At 33.1% G+C, this 21,200-nt stretch overlaps 1 long non-coding RNA gene across 1 annotated transcript; it reads left to right on the top strand.

Annotated features, from left to right (window-relative positions):
* The first annotated feature begins 16,655 nt into the window (after positions 1 to 16,655).
* LOC143049018 (uncharacterized) lies at positions 16,656 to 19,434 on the top strand. The gene is made up of 3 exons (XR_012969998.1): positions 16,656 to 16,993; positions 17,458 to 17,551; positions 19,272 to 19,434. It is a non-coding gene; the product is annotated as an uncharacterized LOC143049018 (long non-coding RNA).
* The last annotated feature ends 1,766 nt before the right edge of the window (positions 19,435 to 21,200 follow it).

Below are 21,200 nucleotides of genomic sequence, written 5' to 3'. Positions count from 1 at the left end.
AGCGATTCGGGTTGATAACCAGTTGAAATTAAGCCAGTTTTTTTGTGTGTGTAGATTTGTATTGTTTTATAAAAAAGTAGATGCGGTATGATTGCAAATGAGACAACTATCCACAAAAGACCATAATGACACAGACATTAACAACTATAGGTCACCGTACGGCCTTCAACAATGAGCAAAGCCCATACCGCATAGTCAGCTATAAAAGGCCCCGAAATGACCCTGTAAAACAATTCAAACGAGAAAACTAACGGCCTTATTTATGTAAAAAAAAAAAAAAAAAAATTCTATATATTTTTGCTCTCCATTTTTATGTAAAACCTTTTACATTTTTATTTTATGGGTTATTGTTGAAGGTCGTACGATGACGTATGGTTGTTAACACAGACTTCCTTTGGTTTCTTATGGAAATTTGTCCATTGACAACAAACATACACATCATCTACTTTATATAAGTATTGTAAAAATTACAACGTATTTTGGTGATCTTGCAAAATGATCGCAATCCCGAAAATTGTAAACATATTTTCTTATCTTAAGTTAAAAGGGGGCAAGAAGGGTTCCATTAACAGGCCAATAAATAAGATTACAGTTAATTTAAAAAAAAATAAAAAAATAGGGGTATTTTTTCTCTCATAATAACAGTAAACAGATTCACAACAATGTCAATTTCAAGAAAGCAGACAACAGTTAATTAGTCAATAACAGTACAGCATCACTGATCTTGAATATATGCCACTTTTAACTAAAATATAAAGGCACAGAACCAGGACATAGGAGCACAGAACCAGGACCGTTTTTCTTATCACCAGCACCTCGTCAGGACATTCCCGTTTAACGAACTTGCAGGACTTTTGCAATGTAATATTGTTGTAATATACTTTGCATGGTACTAAAGACGTATCAGAGAAAAATTAAGCAACAAAACAGTCGTTTTATTGCCGTTCTGATACAATGTAAACAAACCCACCAGCACAGAATCAGGACCCACCAGCACCTGACAGGACCAAATCACCAGCATAGAACGTTCTCTCGCAGGACAACCATACCCACCTTGATTGTCCATCCGTAAATATTAATTTAAACATTGTAATTACATGTCTAATATACCTTCTCATATATCTGAAATTATCATTATTTCCGAATATTGCATCTCCTTGTTTTGGCTACGTAACACATGTTTTAATTGTACTAAATACAATTATATTTCACCGATGTGATAACTTACACCGACGCATGTTGAATTTGAATAGTGAATTGCTTCTTTTTATTCGAAAAATAATTTTTGGAAGTTACACATGTAGAATAAGGCAAAACGAAAATTTTTAATAAATTTAAGCTTGAGAATATTGTTTGAAATTGAAAAATTCCATGCAGTTTTCCAAAAATGAAAATTTGTTTTATTCATTTTTATAATCTGTGTGAACTGTGCTATATATATTTAAGTGTTTGTAAACGTCAGGCAATTTAGAAGAATTTCAAATTTGACCGAAAAAAAACCAAACCAACTTAATCATCCAATTTGAAGTAACGTTCATCTTGAGGTAGGAATGGTAGCTTTTTTGTTTCTGTGTGTCTGGTAATTCGAGTAATCTCCAGATAACTTTTGGTTAGAATGATAGCAAATTACGGAGTTAGTTCCCCTCAATTGGTAATTTCTAGTTCATTTCAACCAAATATATCTTGAATTACCAGAACAGGAAAAGGAAATGAATGTTATATTTGTGCACTATTATACATTGTATTATTATTTATTCATTTTTTTTTTCTCGTCTTGAATAAGTACAATGTATTTTAAAAATACCGCTAGTCGGCATTTCATTTTTTGAAATAGAATGCAGTATGTTTTTATGGAAATTAGAAAGCCAAGCTCCAATGTATTACGCTAGAATATATTCATGACTAGAATTACAGTTGATTGATCTTTTACTGCTGCTGATTTTGTTTCCCTTTTTTTCCTTTTGTTATTGTTGATAGTTTCTCTTTGTATCATGCTTTTTACCCCAACAACACAGACATGGGTAAAAATCGTAATTCAAACTCCAGTACCTATTTAAGAATTGTACTTTATTTAAGAAATAATTGATGCCAGCTATACTTTATTGTAGTTTTAACATGGGTAGGCATTATATTCGTGATTATTTTTGCCAGAGTGATAATCAATTATTTCGATTATGATTAGGTCATTTACGGTAATTTGTATGTTCGCTGTGTATAAGTGTACAGTATATGTGTAGGCTCTTCCATCAACCTCCCTGTCGATTTGTATCCAACTAGTTCAAACCAGTTTAATTTCGCAAAGTTGTTTTTCTAAAATTCACAATTGAAACAGAAATTAACAAATTTATTAACTAAAACGATATTTGTGTCACAATATAACAGAAAAGTTATAATTCAACCGTCTTTTCGTTTGAAGTCAATTTCTGACACGCACATTTTCAAGTCAGTTGTCAATAGCGGTGGACGCACAAGGAGAATCGGTAGGTCTATAGTTACTAAATTAATCGTAAATGTTCCGCCGGTTATGGTAGCATTGGTAAATATGTTCATATCTGATAAAGTTGTGCTGACATTCTAGACTTGGCAGGAGGGGCCCTTTGACAGAGATTCATTTATACTTGCGGTAGTCCAAATAATTACGACGTCTGGCAAGGCTATCTTAATTTTTTTTTCTTGGACGCCTTCCTAAGACGGCGTCCCAGAAAAAAAATAAAATAGCATTGTTGAGTTCCAGAAAAAAATTAAAATAGCCTTGTGGCGTCCCAGAAAAAAAAATAAAATAGCCTTGCCAGACGTCATAATTATGTGGACTATACTTGCGGTAGCTACACCCTGTAAAGTTGATGAAAGTGCACGCCATTGTGCATCTGAAGATTTAAAATGCTGTATTACATGATGATTAAAATTAAAACTGAGTGACAATCTTGTTGTATTTGTAAAATGCATTGGAAACTTCGGTGGTATATTGGTAATTACGCCTATTTTTTTAAATAGGAGAATGGGGTTCGATTCCCTGCTAGGGTCAATCCATTTTATCATAAATATGAAACAATTTTGTCATTTCAGTACAACAGTTATAATAACCTATACTTTATTTTATATTTATTGTCAGATCATATGTTTCAATGAAAGTATTATATACATGCCTTTTTAACAGGATAGATGAAAGGGGTTTTGAAGTTAGAACAGCCAACATGAACGTTGCGGTATCTAGGTCAAACATATCAATTTCGAATTGTAACACATTGTTGTCATTGTAAAAGTATTAGTAACAAAATGTGTATCATTTTAGTGTTTGAAAGTGTTTTAAGTTAATGAAATACATTAAATGCATACCAATTTAATAAAATTCATTTTTCTGCCGTAGTCAATATACGCATGTGAAAACTAATTTTATTGGATAACAGAGCATGGTTTTTTTTACAAAGCTAAAGAATACTTATTTGTACATGTTGTTTTGCCGCAAGTTATTATTTTTTCAGTGGGTAATCTAGTGACAAAACATTACCTCCCTTGAAAACTGAAAACTGGATCTCGTCAATGAGAAAAGCAGGCTATAGAACTTTTATGTAAATTTAATATTGATATGCGAATAAATTGCCCGCGTATCAATCTAAATTATTTTTTTACTGGTTGAATGCTATATATGTTTTGAGCACGAACGACGCACAATTTCCATGTAGTTTACTTACAATTCAGTGTTTTATATTTTCCGTGGTTTTTTTTTTCGAGAGCAACATTTATTTAACATGTTTATAATATCCGGGTTATATATTCTTAATAAGTTACAAAAGCATATTACTTTGTTGATCAAATTTAACTCATTTCAATTTAATGATATCCCTATTCTGAACTATTCTGAAAACATTTTGCCATAACTTGCAGTATTAAGATATATAAGAAATCACTGTGTCCTTTTTAAAACGGTCTATAGAACCGAGTACAGGGACTCATAATCTTTTCCACTTCATTTCATGCTACCTTTGTTTTTACAGTCAAGAATATTTTATGAATGATATATATGACCGTGACATAGGAGCAAGAAAACTAAGAAAAAACAGTAAAAAATTTTAAAAACTAAATGTTAACCCAAATATTAAAAGAACACCCCCCTCCCCAAACAAAATAATAAATTGAAAAATAAAAGAATATTATTTGAATTGAATGGAATATTTAATGAAAAATGAAAACATCACTTCATTCGTCCGAAGCGCTTATCTGGATTACCTTCACACGTAACGCTCAAAGTCAAATATTTGAAAACCAAGGATGTGTAAGAACCGAAATATTTGCAGACATATAACCAAAAGCACCTAATAAATAGCCAAATTAATCTTAGTTCAACTTTGCTTGAAACCTTAGGCTCTTTATAATTTTTAAATTTGTAAACCGACACTGTTGAATTATTGATTGTTGGTTTCTTGAACGTGCAGTGAAAAATATTTCATGCATTTTCATGACCAGAACAAATCAACAATAAATCCAATGGGTAGGTCCCGTAACAGAGGACGTTCGGGATGAAGGTTGGGAAATTTAGACTGTCACTGAAAACGAGGGTATATTGGATATTGGCAGAAATGTTGCCTTGCAACAGACCCCCTTACGGAACCCTCAAAGTACTGTTGCAATGGTTCTTAACGTGTAGTGGTGTAGTGAGCGTGACATTCTATCTACACGTCCCATTCTGATCAGAGGTGGCTGCGTACTTGAAGCAAGAGTTTTACTACCGGTCGGAAGAGGACCTCAATGGCCATATTTCTATTCCCCAGTTCCCATTTGAGGTAAACAATTTTGAAAAGGTTTTTTATAAATCATGCCAGCACTAAATTACTGACTACTGAGCTGATGTTAAACGCGGGGACTTATCCAATGTATTTAAAAAAAAAACAACGAAATATACAATCTGTAAGCTTTAAAACTATCTTTTAGAAATGATAAAAAAATAAAAAATGTGTATATAATATGAGTACACCTATTAAATACATGAAATATACATTGTAAATTTTTATTCTTTGTGTTTATGATGAAAATGAAGTACGGTGGTGCTTTATTTCTGTGTGACCTCTTCGCGTAGGAGCATTTGAATATTATTCTAGATTTCAATTTCTAGAACGATTAAACATGTTACCATCAAGATAAATAGTAAATGAAACACTTATGATGTACTTTCTGTTAAAAAAAAACACACATTTACCCGCGTTACACAATATGTGTACGTACGTCTCAATCCAACATGTCTGAACTCGCACAAAGTTTAAAATTGAGAATTGAAGTGTTTGTTTTACATCACGAAATATTTACTGTATGAATCCATATCTGTACGCTAACATGAAGATCTCTGAATACAAATAAACGATGCCTTTTAACGAAATGAACGTATTAATATAGCATTATCAAACTGATTTAATGCATTATTTTAACCTTTTTCATTGTTTTTTAAACGTGAATGCAGTGATATATTAAAGTTTAAGCCATAGGAATTTTGTTTTTCACTCGATAAATCACGGACGCACTAGAAAAAACACGGACATATAAAAATGAATTTACTATGCAAAATGTCTTTTTCTATGAAAAAAAACAAGATATTTTTGTAAAGTGTCTGTAATCTTAGTATGTAAAGATTCAGTGTAAGCATTTCCGTTGACATTTGCATTGGTATGTGAGTAAAAATGGCTGTAATCTATATTTTGGTATAAAGCACACAAGACTAAATTAAACGTTTATAAAATAAAATAATTGAGGGTTGATAATATATTTTTATCACAAATACTATGTTATCTTCTATGCTCATGTATATAAGGTTCTAATTTTGTGTCGTTGTTCTCCTCTTATATTTAATGCGTTTCCATCAGTTTTTAGTTTGTTACCCCGATTTTGTTTTTTGTCCATGGATTTATGAGTTTTGAACAGCGGTATACTACTGTTGCCTTTATTTCTAACATCTTTTTAAACGTTTTACAAGAAAGGAAGTCTGTTTGTTTACATTTTTGATCATACTCACTCGAAAAAAAGAGAAAATGACTGAAAATAAAAACCACCCCAACCGGAGACTAAACCTACTGTGAAATACATGTGTAAAAAACGAGATCACTTATTCTCAATATTGTCAAATAAAGTAAGATTACACAGATAACCTATTTTGTAAAGATATTTTCTTTTTTATCTTAATTTGCACAGACACATCTTTAAATCTTGTATTTACGAAAAGACAATATTACTATATTGAAAGTTCACGCGGTAACAATGAGCGGATTGGCGTATTCTAAAACGTAGATGTGTAAAATAGGTATATTTTGGGAAATTATTACATGCTAAAGATTATGTGGAACACTCCGAAAATTGTTGACTTGAAAGAGCTTTAGATTTTGTAAGTACATGATTTTTTTCCATTTTTTTTATTAATATGCTGCAAAGGTTAACAGTTAAAAAAACAAGCTTCTAATGCATATATCAAGATAATTAATGAAATTAAAACATTGTGCATTTGTTTGTATATTTCAAATATCACAGTTTAACAAATACTTTCTTTAAAATGTATACGTACGATTGTTGTTTAGAAATAACTTTTAAGCAGTATGGTCATCGGCATTGTTGTGCTATTGCTTTTGTCAACTTTTTTTTATAAGAGACTATAGAACACACCCGCGGGTCCCTGACTGAATTAAAGTACCCATGCCTTATTTTTGGCCTTGATTTTTAGTATTGTCATCTGATAAAGGTGGAAGAAAACAGACTTGTTAAATAGTGTCCTAGAGTTTAATAATATAAATTCAAACAACTGCTAGAAGAATTCCAGGTTCTCCTGATAGAAAGGGTTTACAGAAGACAACAGGTAACGGAAACTACATGCGACATATACTAATGGTATCGGTATCGGATTCGACCCGGAACTTGTTAATTATTGGTATTATTGATTATGTAGAAAACAAAAAGGCCTGGAATGGTGTAATTTTTAACAACACCATTGTCCTATATAAGTTATATATAAAGTTGAATTATTTAACGTTATACCGGCTAACAAATTGGGCCTCGTTATTTTAGAAGTGTAGATACTTTTCAATTGCTCTTGCATCATCAGTTTTCCCACAGTAAACGCCTAAATAGAGCTCTATTTTGGCCAGGTTTGGGAAATCTATTTATATCTCACCCAAAATGTATGAGAAAGACATCGTTTACCGAACCAAAAATCTTTTGGAAAGTTAGAAACGTCCATTGATGTAAAATTTGACAAAAACATGTGTGATTTACAAATGTGTATCCAGATGCCTTCCACATTAATATGTAGCACTGGATACGTGTAAATTTTTCAAACCATATTTGAATCGTATGATATATACTTTTCAATACTCATTTTCAAACAGGATTTGACAACTTTATAAATCTGATTATTTGTTCAAAACAAATACAGACTAAATTGTCCCTACCTCTTTGATCTATTTATTTTTGCGTAAATAACTATTTCTTACATTTTCAGAAAACATTTCGTTGTAATGCAACCACCTTTTACACAGCTGACTATTTTACAAGCGATAGTTGAATATCTGAACCTCATTTTTTGCCCGGTCGTAAAAATATCGTGCGGGGCAATTTTTGAAAAATTATATCAGAGTTAAGAAATATTTTCAATTCTGACGAGTATTATTATGTGTGTGTTTTTTTTGGTTTTTTTTTATAGAGAAAACAACATTTTTGTTACAGTTTTATCCTTACTTCAAAACATGACCCATTTTTTGCAACATCTGTTAGATGTTTTTACGTATCTGATTTGATGGTTTTTTCAAATCAAAATCATATCTAGTACTTTCAAGTTCATAACGCAATAAAAACATATTGTTATTACTGAATTATTCTGGATTTTTTGCATTTTTACGCACTCATGAATATTCCAACGCAATTACGGAACATTTTCGCTGTAATCACTTTTTTACCTGTTTATGATAATGTCAATTTATCATAAATATGCATGATTCACATGCACAGTTGAACTATACTTTCGCTAAAATTGTTTCGAAGATTGATATTGCCTTACTAATTGCATTCAATAAAAAATATAGCATTTTATAATGATATTTTAAGAAGTACTATTTTGAAAAATAAATGGGATCCATAGATAGAAAACTCTTTACGGGAATGACTCAAGGATTTTTCCGGACAAAGTCTAACTGGATATATTGTTCTGTCAAACTACCCTCTCCCATCCCTGCCACTTAAAAGGACAGAAACTCTAACGTTATATCGTTATTCAAGTATTTATAGAAGAGCGGTTAAGTTTTAAAGCTGTAAAGGGAAAAGCAACTTCTCTTTGAACTTTGACTCAGCGAAAGAATGAAGTTTATATAAGGCGTATTCATGAATATATAAAAAGATCGAGGAAGCATCAATTGATAGGATCCAAATGATAAAACATGTCAGAACTGATGATCTGAGCACTGTGTCAACACCTGATTATGATGAAGATCTCGTACTACATAAAGCTGTCGGTATTTTACATAATTAAACTGGTGATCTCGTCATACTTTTAGTTACATAGTGTGGTTGTGATTTAATACGATATATATGGGGTCAGTTAATACAATATGGAGTGATAACGAAGCTAGAATCCCCATATGGAATTGAATGACCCCATGTAGATTGTATTAGGTCAGTAGCACACTATGTAACGAATTTATATTTCCGACTATCATAACATGTGGTAATAAGACTAGTGGCCTTTCAAAGAGTCCAAGTCTTTAATACTTAGTATTTAGAACCTACATGCATTGGTCTATACATAAACAAATGCCAACAATAACAATTTGTTAGCTTTACATGATTCGGTTGATTGTCATGAGCTCTATGTTACTAACAACGAGCTGAGATGATTTCTTACTAGCGTAGCAGCTCATGATATTGACAAGATGGAACATATGTTCCTCGATGTATTATATCGTGTCCTGGGGAAGTTAGCCTCATTCAAGGCAGAGCAGCCAATGTTTAAATTCATACGGAAACAACAGGAGTCGATTTCACAAAAAAAACTTACGATTAAGATTGATCGTAAGTATACTGAATTGTTCATGACTTACGATCAATCTTAGTCTTAAGTATTTTTTGTGAAATCGACTCCTGTTGTCCAGATGGTAAAGATACGTTCCATGTAATGGCTATGGCGGTGTTTCAGGTTCAGTCTTTGTCTCCTACCAATTGCAATGAAGCATATTGAATAATATGAAGATCATACGTAGCCAAGTACGTTCCCTTCCAGTGACAGAAGACGCGTCTGCTCTGGTCAGTTGTCTAATTAACGCAAAAAATCAGACACACAGTAGGCCAGTTCAGTGCAGCAATGCAAAAGAGATGAAGCTTGGTTACTGTTGATAAAAATACACATGATGAAAGTAGACCTGCAACTATCAATCGGGATGAACATCATGTCAACAACTTAATCAGTCATTTGCAGAAGTCAATAGTGAACCCATTATATATTTAACAACATCCTCGTGAGTTGGTCAATATAGCAAGTGGCCTTATAGCACCAAAATTAGTCTAGGAATTCCGTTTGAAGGCAATTGACAGGGGAACTGCAATGACCAAAATTTTTGTTGATTTTATCTTGTCTGAAGGTATGTCTGAAAGCTTCTGAGAACCCATTCGAAAGAAATGAATACTTTTTTTTGAAATCCTTTATTCAACTCGTGAGGTATTTCACTAGCAACAGATTGTAAAAAGGTACTCACTTTACTATTGAAATGTGGACCAGTATCGTCGTATTTTCCATCTGGTGAATTATTAATAATTTAAACTTGTACACTCAAATAAAACTTTATATTGCTTTTTAATAGCTTGTCCTCTATATTAATAATTTAAACTTGTACACTCAAATAAAACTTAATATTGTTTTTAGTAGCTTGTCCTCTATATTTGCACAAAATCCACTTGATTTTCTATGAAAAATAGCATCAAGTCATATCTCTCTTCATTGTTGCTGGGTTGTAAACGGATGTTATCCACACCATCGTTCAGAACTGCTGGTGTTTTGTATTTTTTCTCTCGTAATCGTTCCTCGGAAGGTTGGTCAATACCATCTGTCCTCTGACGTTTACTGGGGGGTTGTTGTAAATCGTCTTCCTTCTGGGCTCTTTTCGTTACATCATGTCTTTCCTGCATATACATATGTTAAGATAAAACACATTTCCTTTTAGTTGTTAAACCACTATGTTCACATTCCTAGTTTATATTTGTATGATTTTGTCGAATGAAATGATCTTTTCTTGCATACGTCATGGCTCATGTTCGGCACTCAAAATTTGATACATCATCTTTAAAAGAGGGACGAAAGATACCAAAGGGACAGTCAAACTCATAAATCTTCTGTAACTCTGTCATCTTTTCATGTAGGTTTTTGATCAAGTTGTTTTTCGGTTGGATTTTGTTGTTTAACTGAATGTAAGCCTGCAATGTAAAGTCCTGTTCTGACATCTGTTGTAACTTCTGTAATACATCTTGTGGAATAACTTTTACCAGTTGGTCAATCATATGTTGGTTATAATTTTCCATCTTCAATGAATGATTGATACTAATTTACATTGCATTATACATGTTATATACTGAGAGATGTAAACGTGGATAGGTCAACGTGTATGGCACGTTTACAAGATCATACGTAGGAGGGTAGAGTATTAAAAGCACTTCCTTTAATTTTCCACAACCGGATTTTAACAAGGATGTTAAGTAGCAGTTAAGAAAATTACGAGATTACGCATTGCTTTCGTTTTTATATTATTAAATGATTTTTGCGAGTTTAAGGTTCATTATAACAAATGAACAAAAATTGCTGTGTTTAGAGTACAAAAAACTACTCCGAGTACAGACTACATTCATCTTTCTTTGATGGTACATGCATACTCTATTAACAAAAAATATACTGAACATTTTATCCCATTTACGGATTAGTATTAAAAGTATTGCATTTCAGTGAAGAAAACAAATAACAATAACTTCTACTTTTTTCCGCCCTACAGACTTGACGAAGTCTAATGGCAATTGGTCACGGCTCTTGTGGCAAGTGTTCACTTTGTCTAATGGCTAATGGTCAGTGGATCTAATGGCAAATGGTCACAAAGTCTAATTGCAAATGACCAGTGAATCTATGTAGACATGGTAACCATTTGCCATTAGATTCACTGGCAATTCGCCATTAGACATGGTGACCATTTGCCATCAGATTCACGGGCCATTTGCCATTAGACATAGTGACCATTTGCCATTAGACATAGTGACCATTCGCCATTAGATCCACTGACCATTTGCCATTAGGTTCACTGACCATTTGCCACAAGACTTGGTGACCAATTGCCATAAGATATAGTGACCATTTGCCATTAGGTCAACTGACCATTTGTCATTAGACATAGTGGCCATTTGCCATTAGATTCACTGACAATTTGCCATCCGACATAGTGATCATTTGCCATTAGATTTACTGACCAATTGCCATTAGACATGGTGACTATTTGCCATTAGATTCACTGACCATTTGCCATGGTGACCATTTGCAATTAGATTCACCTGCCATTTGCCATTAGACATAGTGACCATTTGCCATTAGATTCACTGGCAATTCGCCATTAGACATGGTGATCATTTGCCATCAGATTCACGGGCCATTTAACATTGGACATAGTGACCATTTATCATTAGACATAGTGACCATTAGCCATTAGATCCACTGACCATTTGCCATTAGGTCCACTGACCATTTGCCACAAGACTTGGTGACCAATTGCCATTAGACATAGTGACAATTTGCCATTAGATTCACTGGCAATTCGCCAATAGACATGGTGACCATTTGCCATCAGATTCACGGGCCATTGGACATAGTTACCATTTGCCATTAGCGACATAGTGACCATTTGCCATTAGACATAGTGACCATTCGCCATTAGATTCACTGGCCAAAAAAGCAAAAGTGTCGGACAAAAAGCACAATAATCGGACAAAAAGCAAAACGGACAAAAAGCAACGGACAAAAAGCAAAAGTGTCGGACAAAAAGCAAAATAATCGGACAAAAAGCAACGGACAAAAAGCAAAAGTGTCGGACAAAAAGCAAAATTATCGGACAAAAAGCAAAAACGGACAAAAAGCGAATTGCGGACAAAAAGCACCGTATCAGTCGCGCGTTTCGTTCAGTGACACTCAGATCAAAACAATTAAAAAGACTTTTGATGTAAATATGGAAAATTGCGTATTTTTTTTTTATAACAGCTGTAAAATCTCAAAAACATAATATTTCTGTTTGATTAAGTTTTTTCAACTTTGCCAAATAAGGGTAGATAAACCCATACATTTTATTAATGTTTTTTAAAAAGCATAATAAAAACTTCATCTTGACAAATTGTCAAACATTCTATCAGTGTTTATTCTGACGTCCTAGTCACCTTGAGGAGTCGACGCAAATCCTACACCACCTTGCAGTAATATATGAACAAATGTAATTTTTTTTATCCCAATATGGTGCCAGTGTGATGTCTTGAAAAGGTTCAAAATGTCTATCAAATTGAATTCTTTTAGATTGTACTGGTTTACCTGCAACACCGAATGCTGAAATCGTGGAGCGGTATGGCAAATAAATATAAATGTCAAGATGGTTATTTAATGATTGGCAAGACATTTTGCTATTTGTCGGGCGACAGGTACCTGGGATGTATTGTTTTCTTGTATTGAAGGTAAATAAACTCATAACATACGGACGGACCTTAAAATGCAATTCATATATATTTTTTTATCAATTCGTAACATATATTCATTTCATTGCATATCGTGCTTTCCCAAAGTTTTGTCCCTTCGTTAATTAAACACTTCCTTCAAACCGTTGACAAATTATAATCAGTAAAAAGTGGTTGATTTTCCGTTTTGTACCATCTAAGAAAGGCAAATTAAAATTAAGTCGTACGAAATTTACAGATAGAATTTAGTGCTTTTGCAAAATATGGTGTCCTATGTTGTTAGCTCTTACAGGTTTGGGAATAGTAAAACATTGTTTAACTTGTCTTATAGACCTTGACCCCGCGTGTTTTAAACAAACCGTTTGAGAAATGTGAAGTAAACCTCAATTTGTGTTCATACAAGAAGATCTTTTTTAACTCAATGAGACATAATTCCGAAAAGAAAAGTATCAAAATGACATCTGAACTTTTTTTGAGCATTGAAAAGATTTCGATGTTTTTACAGCACTTTAGAAAGCAATTGCAAGTTAACAAGTATTAACAGAAGTGTAAGCGAAAAAACTAATTTCTGCAGTTTGCTTGAAACATGTTTAAAACGTTTTTATTTCGTGTTTTCCTTTTTCAAAATTTTAGGTGTAGAATTCAATGGAGTTATGAAATCCGATGACGCTAAGGTTTGTGGATACTATTTGTGTGTAAAATTACGTGGTTTTAATGAACAAAACATCTGCTCTATAAGCGTATATACATTAACATTTGTTGTATGTAGTTGTGTTAACTACTGATTATGTTGGAAAACCTTGTGTTAACTACTGATTAATCGTTGTTCCGGTATTAATGAATAATCAATGTACAATATGTGTTATTCAAAACTGCTTACCGAATGAATCTTTAAGAAAGAATGTTCAGTGAATATTGAATGATAATCTGGTATGGTTGATTACCCAGGCTAAGAATATAATAAAAGCGGAGAGAGAGAGGAGAAAGAAAGGGTGTGGAGTAATTTTTTTATCAACTTAATCATGCATTTCAGTTGTCTTAATTGAAATTGAAAGTAAAGTTAAGTAAAGTTAAGTAAGTTAAGTTCAGTTAAGTTAAGTTAAATTAAGTGAACGTTACACTTAAAAGAGGGACGAAAGATACCAAAGGGACAGTCAAACTCATAAATCTAAAATAAACTGACATGGCTAAAAATGAAAAAGAAAAACAGAAAAACAATAGTAAACATGACACAACATAGAAAACTAAAGAATAAACAACACGAACCCCACCAAAAACTAGGGGTGATATCAGGTGCTCCGGAAGGGTAAGCAGATCCTGCTCCACATGTGGCACATAGTCTAATTTGGTAGGTCACATTCATGAAAGGGAAGGGAAGGGAATTGTAGTTACGACGTAAGGAACATATCCGATATCATTTGTGAAACGGTTATTCCATAACGGTCAACCAACTCGTGATGGCGTCCGTAAAATTTACGAAGGGATGATTTCAACTTCACAATTCGGAACTCTTGGTTTAATAGCTTCCTTGTGAGCAGCAACCCTCTATCAAGAAAATCATGATAGGAAATGCAAGCACGGGAATATCGTATCAATTGGGAGATGTATACCCCGTATGCTGGTGCTGCTGGAATGTTGCTACTTAGAAATGGAAAGTTCACAATTGGAAAGCTGTAATCATCTCTTTTGTCGTAAAGTTTTGTTTTCAACCAACCCTTATTGTCAATTTCTAGATGTAAGTCAAGATATGAAGCCGAATTAACTGTATCTGTAGTATCCTTTATCTCTAGTTCGATGGGATAGATGCGTTCCACATAGTCACCAAATTTTGAATTGTTTAGTGAAAGAACATCATCTATATAGCGGAAAGTAGAGTTAAAGGATATTGCTTCTTTCTTCCTAAGAAGTTCCTGCATGAAGTCAGCCTCATAATAATAAAGAAACAAGTCGGCAAGTAGAGGGGCACAGTTTGTTCCCATTGGAATGCCGACAGTCTGTTGAAAAACACGTCCTCCGAACGTAACAAATATGTTGTCAATCAAGAAATCAAGCATCTTGATAATATCAGTTTCAGAGAATTTTTTGTTTGAATCACAATGATTCTTTACAAAGTAGGATTTATCCCTCCCTAAGACAAGATACGGCTTTTGTATGAATGGCAGCAAGTCATTAATAGAGACATCATGCAGAGAAGGTGATGTATAAATGACATTTAAAACGCCAAGCATTTTGGCACCAGAATGCAAAGGTGGGGTAAATGCTCTAAAACAGGGGTTCTTTTTAGGTTAAAGGAAAAGACAGTTCTTGAATGTGGACAGGAACTTCTATTGACGGCAGAATGCACATCTATTAATTACAGATCAAGCACAAATATATGTGACTATTGTAAGCTCTACGTCCTCGGAGTTCAGTATTTTGGGGATTTTACTTTTTTGACAAACAACACAATCATGATTGTGATTGTAGGAGAGCTCTCTTTTTAAATATACCAAAGCATCGATTCTTTTTACATCGCCATACTAGCGCATGGTTTGGCTAGCCAAACAAATAGGTTCAACCCACTTCTTGTTCTTAAAATGTCCTGGACCAAGTCAGGAAAATTGCAGTTGTTATCTAATTGTTCGTTTCTGTAATTGTTACAGTGTTGTTTTTTTTTTATATTTTTTTGTTGCACTTTGGTGTTTCTGTTGCTTCGTTGTTTTCCATTTTATAGTTGATGTATTTCCCTCGGTTTTAGTTAGTAACCCGGATTTGTGTGTTTTTTCTTAATCGATTGATGATTGCAAAGGAGAGGATACCTGAGGTAATTAAAGTGAAATCAATATAATATCCTTTTATCTTATTAACAGTGCATTTTGTTTTCAATTGTTTATCTTTTATCTACTTATATGGTTGTGATAGTGTAACGTATTAGCGCAAAACATTCGAAGGATTTATTTTGATACGTCGTTTATGCACGACTTACACTATTGTTACAATATATGTTTGTGTTTAGAAATACTGATAAATGATTGGATATGAATGACGTTTGTCCTATAATGCTCCTCAACTTCGTACTTTATTTGACCTTTTTAACTTTTTTGGATTCGAGCGTCACTGATGAGTCTTTTGTAGACGAAACGCGCGTCTGGCGTATATACAAATTTAGTCCTGGTATCTATGATGAGTTTATTTACAACCACTGGGTCGATGCGACTGCTGGTGGAGATTTATTTCCCCGAGGGTACCACCAGCCCAGTAGTCAGCACTTTTTGTGCTGACATGAATTATCATTGATATGGTTATATTTATAAATTAACTGTCTACAAAATTTTGAATTTTGAAAAACTAAGGCTTTTCAACCTCAGGCATAGATTACCTTAGCTGTATTTGGCATAACTTTTAGGAATTTTGGTCCATAATGCTCTTCAACTTCGTACTTTATTTGACCTTTTTAACTTTTTTGGATTCGAACGTCACTGATGAGTCTTTTGTAGACGAAACGCGCGTCTGGCGTATATACACAATTTAGTGCTGGTATCTATGATGAGTTTATGTAGATATAAGCGACCGCTAAAGTAACAAATAGGTATTTACAAATAATTAAAACGAATTTGAACAATCCTATGATCATGTTTCAAAGAAATTTAACGATTCTCGAGGCAATTAAAGTATAATAATCAATAGTAAATTGAATACTTTTTTTCTCTTTCATTTTGATATCTTTTATGTGCTTCTACGGTTGTGAAATTTGTAACTTATTCATGATTTAATTATTTGTTAAATCTTCAGGGATTTAATACTATTAGAAAAAAAAATGTAAAACCAGAATGCATGACAAACGTTAAACAACAGTTTGATGTATTTGCTTTACTACCAGACCTATTAAATTTCATTATTAGTTGTACTCCAAACATTAAGAAGCAATATTGGTGCGGTTTTTAAGCTCAAAATGGAGGGGAGAAACGGTTTTGTTACAATGACTGTATTTATGCTTTTTGGAAATATTACAGGCTTGAGTATGAATAACGTATGCTCGACGAATGATAATACATGTAAAACACCAAGCATTTCCGGCGTAGGACTGCAAAGGTGGGGTAAATGCTCTAAAACAGGGGTTCTTTTGAGATTCCAGGAAAAGACACTTCTTGAATGTGGACAGGAATGTCTATTAACGGCAGAATGCACATCTATTAATTACAGATCAAGCAAAAATTTATGTGACATTGTAAGCTCTTCTTCCGGTGACAACGACACAGATAACGACTCAACATGTTTCAACAGCGACATATCAAATTGGCATAAGGTAAGCTGAACATAGGATTATTTAAGATTTGTTCCGTGAAATGTATCCCAGTTACTCTGAAGTTATTGCACTCGGGTGTTTTTTCTAAAAGGTCGATTACTCTGATGTTTGAATTCTGAGAAGCATAATCTGATATTGATAACATGTAAATTACACATTAAGAATGCCCATAAATGGCTCACAACTTCAAGTCTGATAGATAGATTCATTTAATCATTTTGATGCCTATCTATAAAATAAACTAATCTTTCACTTCATCTTAATTGATCAGGTGAACAGCATACTTTTTTTTTTTTATCTCTGTGAGTCAAACGTCAAAGGATTGAATTAAGCCACAAATAGTTACAAAAATAATTGACAAAAAAAAAGAAAACTTGTTATGAAAATACAATATTAATGTTTAAGAGATATAAGTAACATGTATATTATTTCCTTTACTTTGACTTTAATATTGTCTTTTACAGTCCTTGGCTGGCAAATGCGCAGACCATACGTGTGCAGCTGGAACAAAGTGTATTTTCGATACACAAAATGGCAACACTGATTGTGCCAGTGCATGTACGTTTTAAAGGTTATTTCGTATGTCTGGAATTTTTTAAATAGTCTTGTTTTATAGATTACTTTTTACGGACAATCTCAAATACTGCAAACTAGCATATACACATTGCTTGAAGTTGATTTAGATTAGTAAATGTGCTGTACATATCAATCATTGTGTAAATAAGAATAAATTTAATTTAACGAATAATATAAATTCCTGCAAATTACGTTTTATAGAGAAGTGGGAGGGATAGTGGGTGTCAATTTTGTACCTAACAATTGTTTTCCATGAAACTTCCTTTAATTAACAACGTTTCATTAGTTTCTATTTTGATATAGATTATCTTCCAATATGTATGCATGATGAATCATTATTATTTTTCTCAAGGGAAATATGCTCTACTTAAGGAAGAATGAAAACTTAGAAAAATTATAAGTAAAAAAATTAATTTCAAGTACTTCATTACTTGAAACGATATTATTTTTTTCAACTAAATGTCCAAGTGTAATCCGCTGATAATTAACCGTGTGTTTTCTATACTTTATTTTGAATAAAGACAATAAATGACAATATAACTAGAAAGTGTGTCAAAGGTGGCCTGTGATCTTACTGATTTGCACTAACCAAAACAAATATGGAAATGCCTGATATAATTGATTTATACAATTATGAATACTAAATACTGTGTATTCATACATGGATCATCAACCATGAAAAACACAGAACAAATTAAGAAATCAAGTTTTATGTTTGAGCTAGATTTCAAAGCTTATCATTTATGAAATAATCTTGCTTAAAATGTTTTTGTTGATATTTACCATATTGAAAATGAACACAACGTTACAAATTATTTTACTGAATGCCTGTTAACATTTTAGGGGTTCACACAATATACTGACATTGTAGAATTTTCATAAAGACGTATTTGTACAAATAGAATGGTATCGTACTTTTTTCGGGCTTTTTTCAACTTTTTCATACGAGCATCACATATGAGTCTTTTGCAGACAAAACGTGCGTCTGGTGCAACTACTAAGTTTTAATCATGTTATCTGTGATTTATGTTATTCGCAATTATTTTTACAATAAAAGAATAATAAAAAATCTAAATATTGATTCGATACCAAGAAAATTTAGGCTAACGCCAACATACAATTTTTTTTTTTAAGTAAAAGACTCGTTTAAGGTGGCCTGGGTGTCTTCCTCCATCTTGGATTTCGAAGAAGCAGATACTTTTGGTCTAGATCCTTGATGAAATGTGCAAATTTTGAGAGTAGTGTATAATTTTTGTGTTAATATTTATCAAAGGTACCAGGATTATAATTTAATACGCCAGACGCGCGTTTCGTCTACATAAAACTTATCAGTGACGCTCAGATTAAAACAGTTAAAAAAAACTTTTGATGTAAATGTGGAAAATTGTGTATTTTTTTTATAATAACAGCTGTAATTTCTCAAAAACACAATATTTCTGTTTGATTAATTTTTTTCAACTTTTCCAAATAAGGGGAGATGAATCCATAAATCTAATTATATTTTTTTTAAAGAGCATAATAAAAACTTCATCTTGTCAAATTATCAAAACATTCTATCAGTGATTATTATGACGTCCTAGTCACCTTGAGGAGTCGACACAAATCCTACATCACCTTGCAGTAATATATGTACAAATGTATTATGGTGTCAGTGTGATGTCTTGAAAATGTTCAAAATGTCTATCAAATTGAATTCTTTTAGATTGTACTGGTTTACCTGCAACACCGAATGCTGAAATCGTGGAGCGGTTTGGATTGTATAGAAATTTTGATATGGCAAATAAATACAAATGTCAAGATGGTTATTTAATGATTGGGAGACATTTTGCTATTTGTCGGGCGACAGGTACCTGGGATGTATTGTTTTCTTGTATTGAAGGTAAATAAACTCATCATATACTGACGGACCTTACAACGCAACATTTTTTTTTTAATCAATTCGTTACTTATATATTCATTTCATTGCATATCATGTTTTCCCTAAGTTTTTTTTCCTTCGTTAAACACTTCCTTCAGCCCGTTGACCAATTATAATCAGTAAAAAGTGGTTGATTTTCCGTTTTGTACCATCTCAGAAATGAAAATTGAAATTAAGTCGTAAGAAATTTACAGATAGAATTTAGTGCCCGTTATTTTGAGAACAATGTAACGCCATAAAATTACTTTTAAGTACCTGCAACAAAGCAGGTAGTCATAGTTCGTATGTGACCACCTGTTGACCCGGTTAACCTGTAGTTTAACGTAATGTTATTTCAATCACCGCATGTAGGCTATTTCGTGGTGACCAGTTTTATTGAAGGAGGAAGCCGGAGTACCCAGGGAAAACCTCCGACCTTCGATAGGAAAACTGACAATCCTAGTCAATTATGATTGGAATCGAGTGCACCCGCACGAGCGGGATTCGATCTCACAACCTCAGTGTTGAATGGCTAGTGATAAATAGTTGTACCACTCGGCCATCGAAGACCCTCAATCAAATTAGGCAACGTCATTTGCAACACAGTATAACGGCTACAACGTTATTGTTTCATCAAGTCGTTGGATGTCATGGCAGGCAGATTTAATTTAGCAATATTTCTCGTATGCTGAAGTACAAATATAATCCACTGTGGAATAGTTGTTAATGGTTTCAGTGTTTACCACATTACTAAAAATAAAGGCTACAGTAGTATTGTATTGTAATAAACGAATAAAACTCGATACTTTGCGTTGTGTTACTTTTATGCTCAAAATCTATATCGAAGGCGCCCATACAAAGGTACAAAGTAACGTCATCAACATAAGACGTAAATACGGGAAACATAACGTTAACGTTTGCATAATATTCTCAACATACTGGGGGGCCGCAAAAGTATATCTTTGTATAAAATTCAAATAATCTTTAAATGTCCAAAATTGAAACGAAAAAATATGATTTAAAATATGATGGGCAGTTACTGTCACTATGATAAAATTAAAAATTAACAGTCTCTATAACAATTTGAAAAATCGGACACAAAATTAATGTCTTCTAAGAATTTGTCCAAGATTTAATGTTCTCCTTTGCACGCATAGCTGTCTTTCGCATAGGCAGTGTTCTTCTGGTACCAACTTCATTCGTCTCATCTGCTGTATTTGGTAGTTCCTTTTCGTTGATCTCTAGCGGATAAAGTTTGACGATCTGGGAAAATTGCTTTTTTCCACCGAGTTCGTGGTTTTTCTTCACGAACTTGCCCAATAACTCCGAAACGGATGTTGATTGTGTTGTCTCTACCCTTTTTATGTAACTCTCTAACGTTATCAGTTCTCTGTTTTGTAATTACTTTTTTTAGTAAGGTATCGTGATCATGTTTCCAGGGCAACTTTGGTACGTATCTATTTTCATGAAATTCTACTGATGTTTTTTGTTACATATTTTCTTCATCATGTTGTGTATCGACTTCTCCTAGTGACTCTACTTTAAACTCTTCGGGTTTCTGATTTGTTAAAATGCTGGCCATTCCTACTGCTCCCGATTTACGATTCACATCTGTTGATGTCGGACCAGACAACAGGTAACCAAGTTTAGATTTAACAGCTGTCGGACCTTTTCCTCTGATAACGGTATCTTCTATAAAATCCCAGTAAAAATCAGCACCTATCAGTAAAGATA

The sequence above is a fragment of the Mytilus galloprovincialis genome, chromosome 10, assembly GCF_965363235.1.
Source record: "Mytilus galloprovincialis chromosome 10, xbMytGall1.hap1.1, whole genome shotgun sequence".
NCBI lineage: Eukaryota > Metazoa > Mollusca > Bivalvia > Mytilida > Mytilidae > Mytilus > Mytilus galloprovincialis.
Note: the sequence above shows the minus strand (reverse complement) of the source record. Positions and strands in the feature narration are given on the sequence as shown.